Raw genomic sequence first — 10692 nt, forward strand, 5'->3', positions numbered from 1 at the left:
GATGAAGCTTCCAAGTTGACGTAATAGCCAGTAAGAAGTAGTACAATTCCAGTTTTAGGTATCGATTAATGACTTTTTAGCTGGCTTTGATGCCTTGGACATGAGCTAGGACCTTAAGATTCTGCATGAAAGGAGGACTAGCAGCCGAGTTGCACGGGAGAATGTGAAAAGTGTTCATATGTAGTAAAAACCTGAGAAATCCGTCCGTTTTCGTCATTTGTTATCGAATCGACTTAAAGCCAGATCGTCACATTGGCCGCTCTCCTCTCTGAAACGGTTGTACTTATCGTCTGCAATGCTATGTCGCGTGCTGCGCTATGCGGAGACACTAAAAGCACCATAGTAGAACACAGATGAAGCTTCTAAGTTGATGTAATAGCCAGTAAGAAGTAGTACAATTCAAGTTTTAGGTATCGATTATTGACTTTTTAGCTGGCTTAGGTGCCTTGGACATGAGCTATTACCTTAAGATTCTGCATGAAAGGAGGACTAGCAGCCGAGTTGCACGGGAGAATGTGAAAAGTGTTCATATGTAGTAAAAACCTGAGAAATCCGTCGGTTTTCGTCATTTGTTATCGAATCGACTTAAAGCCAGATCGTCACATTGGCCGCTCTCCTCTCTGAAACGGTTGTACTTATCGTCTGCAAAGCTATGTCGCGTGCTGCGGTATGCGGAGACACTAAAAGCACCATAGTGGAACACAGATGAAGCTTCTAAGTTGATGTAATAGCAAGTAAGAAGTAGTACAATTCAACTTTTAGGTATCGATTATTGACTTTTTAGCTGGCTTTGGTGCCTTGGACATGAGCTAGGACCTTAAGATTCTGCATGAAAGGAGGACTAGCAGCCGCGTTGCACGCGAGAATGTGAAAAGTGTTCAAATGTAGTAAAAACCAAACTGAGAAATCCGTCCGTTTTCGTCATTTGTTATCGAATCGACTTAAAGCCAGATCGTCACATTGGCCGCTCTTCTCTCTGAAACGGTTGTACTTATCGTCTGCAAAGCTATGTCGCGAGCTGCGGTATGCGGAGACCCTAAAAGCACCATAGTACAACAAATATGAAGCTTCTAAGATGATGTAATAGCCAGTAACAAGTAGTACAATTCAAGTTTTAGGTACCGATTATTTACTTTTTAGCTGGCTTTGGTGCCTTGGAGATGAGCTAGGGCCTTAAGATTCTGCATTCAAGGAGGACTAGCAGCCGAGTTGCATGGGAGAATGCGAAAAGTGTTCATATGTAGTAAAAACCTGAGAAATCCGTCCGTTTTCGTCATTTGTTATCGAATCGACTTAAAGCCAGATCCTCACATTGGCCGCTCTTCTCTCGAAAACGGTTGTACTTATCGTCTTCAAAGCTATGTCGCGTGCTGCGGTATGCAGAGACACTAAAAGCACCATAGTAGAACACAGGTGAAGCTTCTAAGTTGATGTAATAGCCAGTAAGAAGTAGTACAATTCAAGTTTAAGGTATCGATTATTGACTTCTTAGATGGATTTGGTGCCTTGTACATGAGCTAGGACCTTAAGATTCTGCATGAAAGGAGGACTAGCAACCGAGTTGCACGGGAGAATGTGAAAAGTGTTCATATGTAGGAAAAACCTGAGAAATCCGTCCGTTTTCGTCATTTGTTATCGAATCGACTTAAGGCCAGATCGTCACATTGGCCGCTCTTCTCTCTGAAACGGTAGTACTTATCGTCTGCAAAGCTATGTCGCGTGATGCGGTATGCGGAGACACTAAAAGCACCATAGTCGAACATAGATGAAGCTTCTAAGTTGATGTAATAGCCAGTAAGAAGTAGTACAATTCAAGTTTTAGGTATCGATTATTGACTTTTTAGCTGGCTTTGGTGCCTTGGACATGAGCTAGGACCTTAAGATTCTGCATGAAAGGAGGACTAGCAGCCGAGTTGCACGGGAGAATGTGGAAAGTGTTCATATGTAGTAAAAACCTGAGAAATCCGTCCGTTTTCGTCATTTGTTATCGAATCGACTTAAAGCCAGATCGTCACATTGGCCGCTCTTCTCTCTGAAACGGTTGTACTTATCGTCTGCAAAGCTATGTCGTATGCTGCGGTAGGCGGAGACACTAAAACCACCACAGTAGAACACAGATGAAGCTTCTAATTTGATGTAATAGCCAGTAAGAAGTAGTACAATTCAAGTTTTAGGTATTGATTATTGACTTTTTAGCTGGCTTTGGTGCCTTGGACATGAGCTAGGACCTTAAGATTCTGCATAGAAGGAGGACTAGCAGCCGAGTTGCACGGGAGAATGTGAAAAGTGTTCATATGTAGTAAAAACCTGAGAAATCTGTCCGTCTTCGTCATTTGTTATCGAATCGACTTAAAGCCAGATCGTCACATTGGCCGCTCTTCTCTCTGAAACGGTTGTACTTATCGTCTGCAAAGCTATGTCGCGTGCTGCGGTATGCGGAGACTCTAAAAGCACCATAGTAGAACACAGATAAAGCTTCTAAGTTTATGTAATAGCCAGTAAGTAGCAGTACAATTCAAGTTTTAGGTATCGATTATTGACTTTTTAGCTGGCTTTGGTGCCTTGGACATGAGCTAGGACCTTAAGAATCTGCATTAAAGGAGGACTAGCAGCCGAGTTGCACGGGAGAATGTGAAAAGTGTTCAAATAGAGTAAAAACCTGACAAATCCGTCCGTTTTAGTCATTTTTATCGAATCGACTTAAAGCCAAATCGTCACATTGGCCGCTCTTCTCTCTGAAACGGTTGTACTTATCGTCTGCAAAGCTATGTCGCGTACGGCGGTATTCGGAGACACTAAAAGCCCCATAGTAGAACACAGATGAAGCTTCCAAGTTGATGTAATAGCCAGTAAGAAGTAGTACAATTCAAGTTTTAGTTACTGATTATTGACTTTTTAGCTGGCTTTGGTGCCTTGGACATGAGCTAGGACCTTAAGATTCTGCATGAAAGGAGGACTAGCAGCCGAGTTGCACGGGAGAATGTGAAAAGTGTTCAAATAGAGTAAAAACCTGAGAAATCCGTCCGTTTTCGTCATTTGTTATCGAATCGACTTAAAGCCAGATCGTCACATTGGCCGCTCTTCACTCCGAAACGGTTGTACTTATCGTCTGCAAAGCTATGTCGCATGCTGCGGTATCCCGAGACACTAAAAGCACCATAGTAGAACACAGATGAAGCTTCTAAGTTGATGTAATAGCCAGTAAGGTGTAGTACAATTCAAGTTTTAGCTACTGATTATTTGCTTTTTAGCTGGCTTTGGAGCCTTGGACATGAGCTAGGACCTTAAGATTCTGCATGAAAGGAGGACTAGCAGCCGAGTTGCCCAGGAGAATGTGAAAAGTGTTCATATGTAGTAAAAACCTGAGAAATCCGTCCGTTTTCGTCATGTGTTATCGAATCGACTTAAAGCCAGATCGTCACATTGGCCGCTCTTCCCTCCGAAACGGTTGTACTTATCGTCTGGAAAGCTATGTCGCATGCTGCGGTATGCGGACACACTAAAAGCACCATAGTAGAACACAGATGAAGCTTCTAAGTTGATGTAATAGCCAGTAAGGTGTAGTACAATTCAAGTTTTAGCTACTGATTATTTGCTTTTTAGCTGGCTTTGGAGCCTTGGACATGAGCTAGGACCTTAAGATTCTGCATGAAAGGAGGACTAGCAGCCGAGTTACACAGGAGAATGTGAAAAGTGTTTATATGTAGTAAAAACCTGAGAAATCCGTCCGTTTTCGTCATTTGTTATCGAATCGACTTAAAGCCAGATCGTCACATTGGCCGCTGTTCTCTCTGAAACGGTTGTACTTATCGTCTGCAAAGCTATGTCGCGTGCTGCGGCATGCGGGGACACTAAAATCACCATAGTGGAACACAGATGAAGCATCTAAGTTGATGTAATAGCCAGTAAGAAGTAGTACAATTCAAGTTTTAGGTATCGATTATTGACTTTTTAGCTGGCTTTGATGCCTTGGACATGAGCTAGGCCCTTAAGATTCTGCATGAAAGGAGGACTAGCAGCCGAGTTACACAGGAGAATGTGAAAAGTGTTTATATGTAGTAAAAACCTGAGAAATCCGTCCGTTTTCGTCATTTGTTATCGAATCGACTTAAAGCCAGATCGTCACATTGGCCGCTGTTCTCTCTGAAACGGTTGTACTTATCGTCTGCAAAGCTATGTCGCGTACTGCGGTATTCGGAGACACTAAAAGCACCATAGTAGAACACAGATGTAGCTTCTAAGATGATGTAATAGCCAGTAAGAAATAGTACCATTCAAGTTTTAGGAATCGGTTATTGACTTTTTACCCTTGTTTGGTGCCTTGGACATGAGCTAGGAACTTAAGATTTTACATGCAGGAGGACTAGCAGACGAGTTGCACGGGAGAATGTGTAAAGTGTTCAAATGTAGTAAAAACCTGAGAAATCCGTTCGTTTGCGTCATTTGTTATCGAATCGACTTAAAGCCCGATCGTCACATTAGCCGCCCTTCTCTCTGAAACGGTTGTACTTATCGTCTGCAAAGCTATGTCGCGTGCTGCGGCATGCGGGGACACTAAAATCACCATAGTGGAACACAGATGAAGCTTCTAAGTTGATGTAATAGCCAGTAAGAAGTAGTACAATTCAAGTTTAAGTTATCTATTATTGACTTTTTAGCTGGCTTTGATGCCTTGGACAAGAGCTAGGACCTTAATATTCTGCATGAAAGGAGGACTAGCAGCTAAGTTGCACGGGAGAATTTGAAAAGTTTTCATATGTAGTAAAAACCTGAGAAATCCGTCCGTTTTCGTCATTTGTTATCGAATCGACTTAAAGCCAGATTGTCACATTGGCCGCTCTTCTCTCAGAAACGGTTGTACTTATCGTCTGCAATGCTATGTCGCGTGCTGCGCTATGCGGAAACACTAAAAGCACCATAGTGGAACACAGATGAAGCTTCTAAGTTGATGTAATAGCCAGTAAGAAGTAGTACAATTCAAGTTTTAGTATTGATTATTGACTTTTTAGCTGGCTTTGATGCCTTGGACATGAGCTAGGACCTTAAGATTCTGCATAGAAGGAGGACTAGCAGCCGAGTTGCACGGGAGAATGTGAAAAGTGTTCATATGTAGTATAAACCTGAGAAATCCGTGCGTCTTCGTCATTTGTTATCGAATCGACTTAAAGCCAGATTGTCACATTGGCCGCTCTTCTCTCTGAAACGGTTGTACTTATCGTCTGCAAAGCTATGTCGCGTGCTGCGGTATGCGGAGACTCTAAAAGCACCATAGTAGAACACAGATAAAGCTTCTAAGTTGATGTAATAGCCAGCAAGTAGCAGTACAATTCAAGTTTTAGGTATCGATTATTGACATTTTAGCTGGCTTTGGTGCCTTAGACATGAGCTAGGACCTTAAGAATCTGCATTAAAGGAGGACTAGCAGCCGAGTTGCACGGGAGAATGTGAAAAGTGTTCAAATAGAGTAAAAGCCTGAGAAATCCGTCCGTTTTAGTCATTTTTATCGAATCGACTTAAAGCCAAATCGTCACATTGGCCGCTCTGCTCTCTGAAACGGTTGTACTTATCGTCTGCAAAGCTATGTCGCGTACGGCGGAATTCGGAGACACTAAAAGCCCCATAGTAGAACACAGATGTAGCTTCTAAGATTATGTAATAGCCAGTAAGAAATAGTACAATTCTAGTTTTATTAATCGGTTATTGACTTTTTACCCATGTTTTGTGCCTTGGACATGAGCTAGGAACTTAAGATTTTACATGCAGGAGGACTAGCAGCCGAGTTGCACGGGAGAATGTGTAAAGTGTTCATATGTAGTAAAAACCTGAGAAATCCGTTCGTTTTCGTCATTTGTTATCGAATCGACTTAAAGCCAGATCGTCACATTGGCCGCTCTTCTCTCTGAAACGGTTGTACTTATCGTCTGCAGAGCTATGTCGCGTGCTGCGGTATGCAGAGACACTAAAAGCACCATAGTAGAACACAGATGACACTTCCAAGCTGATGTAATAGCCAGTAAGAAGTAGTACAATTCAAGTTTTTGTTACTGATTATTGACTTTTTAGCTGGCTTTGGTGCCTTGGACATGAGCTAGGACCTTAAGATTCTGCATGAAAGGAGGACTAGCAGCCGAGTTGCACGGGAGAATGTGAAAAGTGTTCAAATAGAGTAAAAACCTGAGAAATCCGTCCGTTTTCGTCATTTGTTATCGAATCGACTTAAAGCCAGATCGTCACATTGGCCGCTCTTCACTCCGAAACGGTTGTACTTATCGTCTGCAAAGCTATGTCGCATGCTGCGGTATGCGGAGACACTAAAAGCACCATAGTAGAACACAGATGAAGCTTCTAAGTTGATGTAATAGCCAGTAAGGTGTAGTACAATTCAAGTTTTAGCTACTGATTATTTGCTTTTTAGCTGGCTTTGGAGCCTTGGACATGAGCTAGGACCTTAAGATTCTGCATGAAAGGAGGACTAGCAGCCGAGTTGCCCAGGAGAATGTGAAAAGTGTTCATATGTAGTAAAAACCTGAGAAATCCGTCCGTTTTCGTCATGTGTTATCGAATCGACTTAAAGCCAGATCGTCACATTGGCCGCTCTTCCCTCCGAAACGGTTGTACTTATCGTCTGCAAAGCTATGTCGCATGCTGCGGTATGCGGAGACACTAAAAGCACCATAGTAGAACACAGATGAATCTTCTAAGTTGATGTAATAGCCAGTAAGGTGTAGTACAATTCAAGTTTTAGCTACTGATTATTTGCTTTTTAGCTGGCTTTGGAGCCTTGGACATGAGCTAGGACCTTAAGATTCTGCATGAAAGGAGGACTAGCAGCCGAGTTACACAGGAGAATGTGAAAAGTGTTTATATGTAGTAAAAACCTGAGAAATCCGTCCGTTTTCGTCATTTGTTATCGAATCGACTTAAAGCCAGATCGTCACATTGGCCGCTCTTCTCTCTGAAACGGTTGTACTTATCGTCTGCAAAGCTATGTCGCGTGCTGCGGCATGCGGGGACACTAAAATCACCATAGTGGAACACAGATGAAGCATCTAAGTTGATGTAATAGCCAGTAAGAAGTAGTACAATTCAAGTTTTAGGTATCGATTATTGACTTTTTAGCTGGCTTTGGTGCCATGGACATGAGCTAGGACCTTAAGATTCTGCATGAAAGGAGGACTAGCAGCCGAGTTGCACGGGAGAATGTGAAAAGTGTTCAAATAGAGTAAAAACCTGAGAAATCCGTCCGTTTTCGTCATTTTTATCGAATCGACTTAAAGCCAAATCGTCACATGGGCCGCTTTGCTCTCTGAAACGGTTGTACTTATCGTCTGCAAAGCTATGTCGCGTACTGCGGTATTCGGAGACACTAAAAGCACTATAGTAGAACACAGATGTAGCTTCTAAGATGATGTAATAGCCAGTAAGAAATATTACCATTCAAGTTTTAGGAATCGGTTATTGACTTTTTACCCTTGTTTGGTGCCTTGGACATGAGCTAGTAACTTAAGATTTTACATGCAGGAGGACTAGCAGACGAGTTGGACAGGAGAATGTGTAAAGTGTTCATATGTAGTAAAAACGTGAGAAATCCGTCCGTTTTTTTCATTTGTTATCGTATCGACTTAAAGAAAGATCGTCACACTGGCCACTCTTCTCTCTGAAACGGTTGTACTTATCGTCTGCAAAGCTATGTCGCATGCTGCGGTATGCAGGGACAGTAAAAGCACCATAGTAAAACACCGATGAAGCTTCTAAGTTGATGTAATAGCCAGTAAGATGTAGTAAAATTCAAGTTTTAGCTTCTGATTAATGACTTTTAGCTGGCTTTGGTGCCTTGGACATGAGCTATTTCCTTAAGATTCTGCATGAAAGGAGGACTAGCAGCCGAGTTGCACGGGAGAATGTGAAAAGTGTTCATATGTAGTAAAAACCTGAGAAATCCGTCCGTTTTCGTCATTTGTTATCGAATCGACTTAAAGCCAGATCGTCACATTGGCCGCTCTTCTCTCTGAAACGGTTGTACTTATCGTCTGCAAAGCTATGTCGTATGCTACGGTAGGCGGAGACACTAAAACCACCACAGTAGAACACAGATGAAGCTTCTAATTTGATGTAATAGCCAGTAAGAAGTAGTACAATTCAAGTTTTAGGTATTGATTATTGACTTTTTAGCTGGCTTTGATGCCTTGGACATGAGCTAGGACCTTAAGATTCTGCATAGAAGGAGGACTAGCAGCCGAGTTGCACGGGAGAATGTGAAAAGTGTTCACATGTAGTAAAAACCTGAGAAATCCGTCCGTCTTAGTCATTTGTTATCGAATCTCCTTAAAGCCAGATCGTCACATTGGCCGCTTTTCTCTCTGAAACGGTTGTACTTATCGTCTGCAAAGCTATGTCGCGTGCTGCGGTATGCGGAGACTCTAAAAGCACCATAGTAGAACACAGATAAAGCTTCTAAGTTGATGTAATAGCCAGTAAGTAGCAGTACAATTCAAGTTTTTGGTATCGATTATTGACTTTTTAGCTGGCTTTGGTGCCTTGGACATGAGCTAGGACCTTAAGAATCTGCATTAAAGGAGGACTAGCAGCCGAGTTGCACGGGAGAATGTGAAAAGTGTTCAAATAGAGTAAAAACCTGAGAAATCCGTCCGTTTTAGTCATTTTTATCGAATCGACTTAAAGCCAAATCGTCACATTGGCCGCTCTTCTCTCTGAAACGGTTGTACTTATCGTCTGCAAAGCTATGTCGCGTACGGCGGTATTCGGAGACACTAAAAGCCCCATAGTAGAACACAGATGTAGCTTCTAAGATGATGTAATAGCCAGTAAGAAATAGTACAATTGTAGTTTTATTAATCGGTTATTGACTTTTTACCCATGTTTTGTGCCTTGGACATGAGCTAGGAACTTAAGATTTTACATGCAGGAGGACTAGCAGCCGAGTTGCACGGGAGAATGTGTAAAGTGTTCATATGTAGTAAAAACCTGAGAAATCCGTTCGTTTTCGTCATTTGTTATCGAATCGACTTAAAGCCAGATCGTCACATTGGCCGCTCTTCTCTCTGAAACGGTTGTACTTATCGTCTGCAGAGCTATGTCGCGTGCTGCGGTATGCAGAGACACTAAAAGCACCATAGTAGAACACAGATGACACTTCCAAGTTGATGTAATAGCCAGTAAGATGTAGTACAATTCAAGTTTTAGTTACTGATTATTGACTTTTTAGCTGGCTTTGGTGCCTTGGACATGAGCTAGGACCTTAAGATTCTGCATGAAAGGAGGACTAGCAGCCGAGTTGCACGGGAGAATGTGAAAAGTGTTCAAATAGAGTAAAAACCTGAGAAATCCGTCCGTTTTCGTCATTTGTTATCGAATCGACTTAAAGCCAGATCCTCACATTGGCCGCTCTTCACTCCGAAACGGTTGTACTTATCGTCTGCAAAGCTATGTCGCATGCTGCGGTATGCGGAGACACTAAAAGCACCATAGTAGAACACAGATGAAGCTTCTAAGTTGATGTAATAGCCAGTAAGGTGTAGTACAATTCAAGTTTTAGCTACTGATTATTTGCTTTTTAGCTGGCTTTGGAGCCTTGGACATGAGCTAGGACCTTAAGATTCTGCATGAAAGGAGGACTAGCAGCCGAGTTACACAGGAGAATGTGAAAAGTGTTTATATGTAGTAAAAACCTGAGAAATCCGTCCGTTTTCGTCATTTGTTATCGAATCGACTTAAAGCCAGATCGTCACATTGGCCGCTGTTCTCTCTGAAACGGTTGTACTTATCGTCTGCAAAGCTATGTCGCGTGCTGCGGCATGCGGGGACACTAAAATCACCATAGTGGAACACAGATGAAGCATCTAAGTTGATGTAATAGCCAGTAAGAAGTAGTACAATTCAAGTTTTAGGTATCGATTATTGACTTTTTAGCTGGCTTTGATGCCTTGGACATGAGCTAGGACCTTAAGATTCTGCATGAAAGGAGGACTAGCAGCCGAGTTGCACGGGAGAATGTGAAAAGTGTTCAAATAGAGTAAAAACCTGAGAAATCCGTCCGTTTTCGTCATTTGTTATCGAATCGACTTAAAGCCAGATCGTCACATTGGCCGCTGTTCTCTCTGAAACGGTTGTACTTATCGTCTGCAAAGCTATGTCGCATGCTGCGGCATGCGGGGACACTAAAATCACCATAGTGGAACACAGATGAAGCATCTAAGTTGATGTAATAGCCAGTAAGAAGTAGTACAATTCAAGTTTTAGGTATCGATTATTGACTTTTTAGCTGGCTTTGATGCCTTGGACATGAGCTAGGACCTTAAGATTCTGCATGAAAGGAGGACTAGCAGCCGAGTTACACAGGAGAATGTGAAAAGTGTTTATATGTAGTAAAAACCTGAGAAATCCGTCCGTTTTCGTCATTTGTTATCGAATCGACTTAAAGCCAGATCGTCACATTGGCCGCTGTTCTCTCTGAAACGGTTGTACTCATCGTCTGCAAAGCTATGTCGCGTACTGCGGTATTCGGAGACACTAAAAGCACCATAGTAGAACACAGATGTAGCTTCTAAGATGATGTAATAGCCAGTAAGAAATAGTACCATTCAAGTTTTAGGAATCGGTTATTGACTTTTTACCCTTGGTTGGTGCCTTGGACATGAGCTAGGAACTTAAGATTTTACATGCAGGAGGACT

The sequence above is a fragment of the Schistocerca gregaria genome, unplaced genomic scaffold (assembly GCF_023897955.1).
Source record: "Schistocerca gregaria isolate iqSchGreg1 unplaced genomic scaffold, iqSchGreg1.2 ptg000448l, whole genome shotgun sequence".
NCBI classification, from domain to species: domain Eukaryota; kingdom Metazoa; phylum Arthropoda; class Insecta; order Orthoptera; family Acrididae; genus Schistocerca; species Schistocerca gregaria.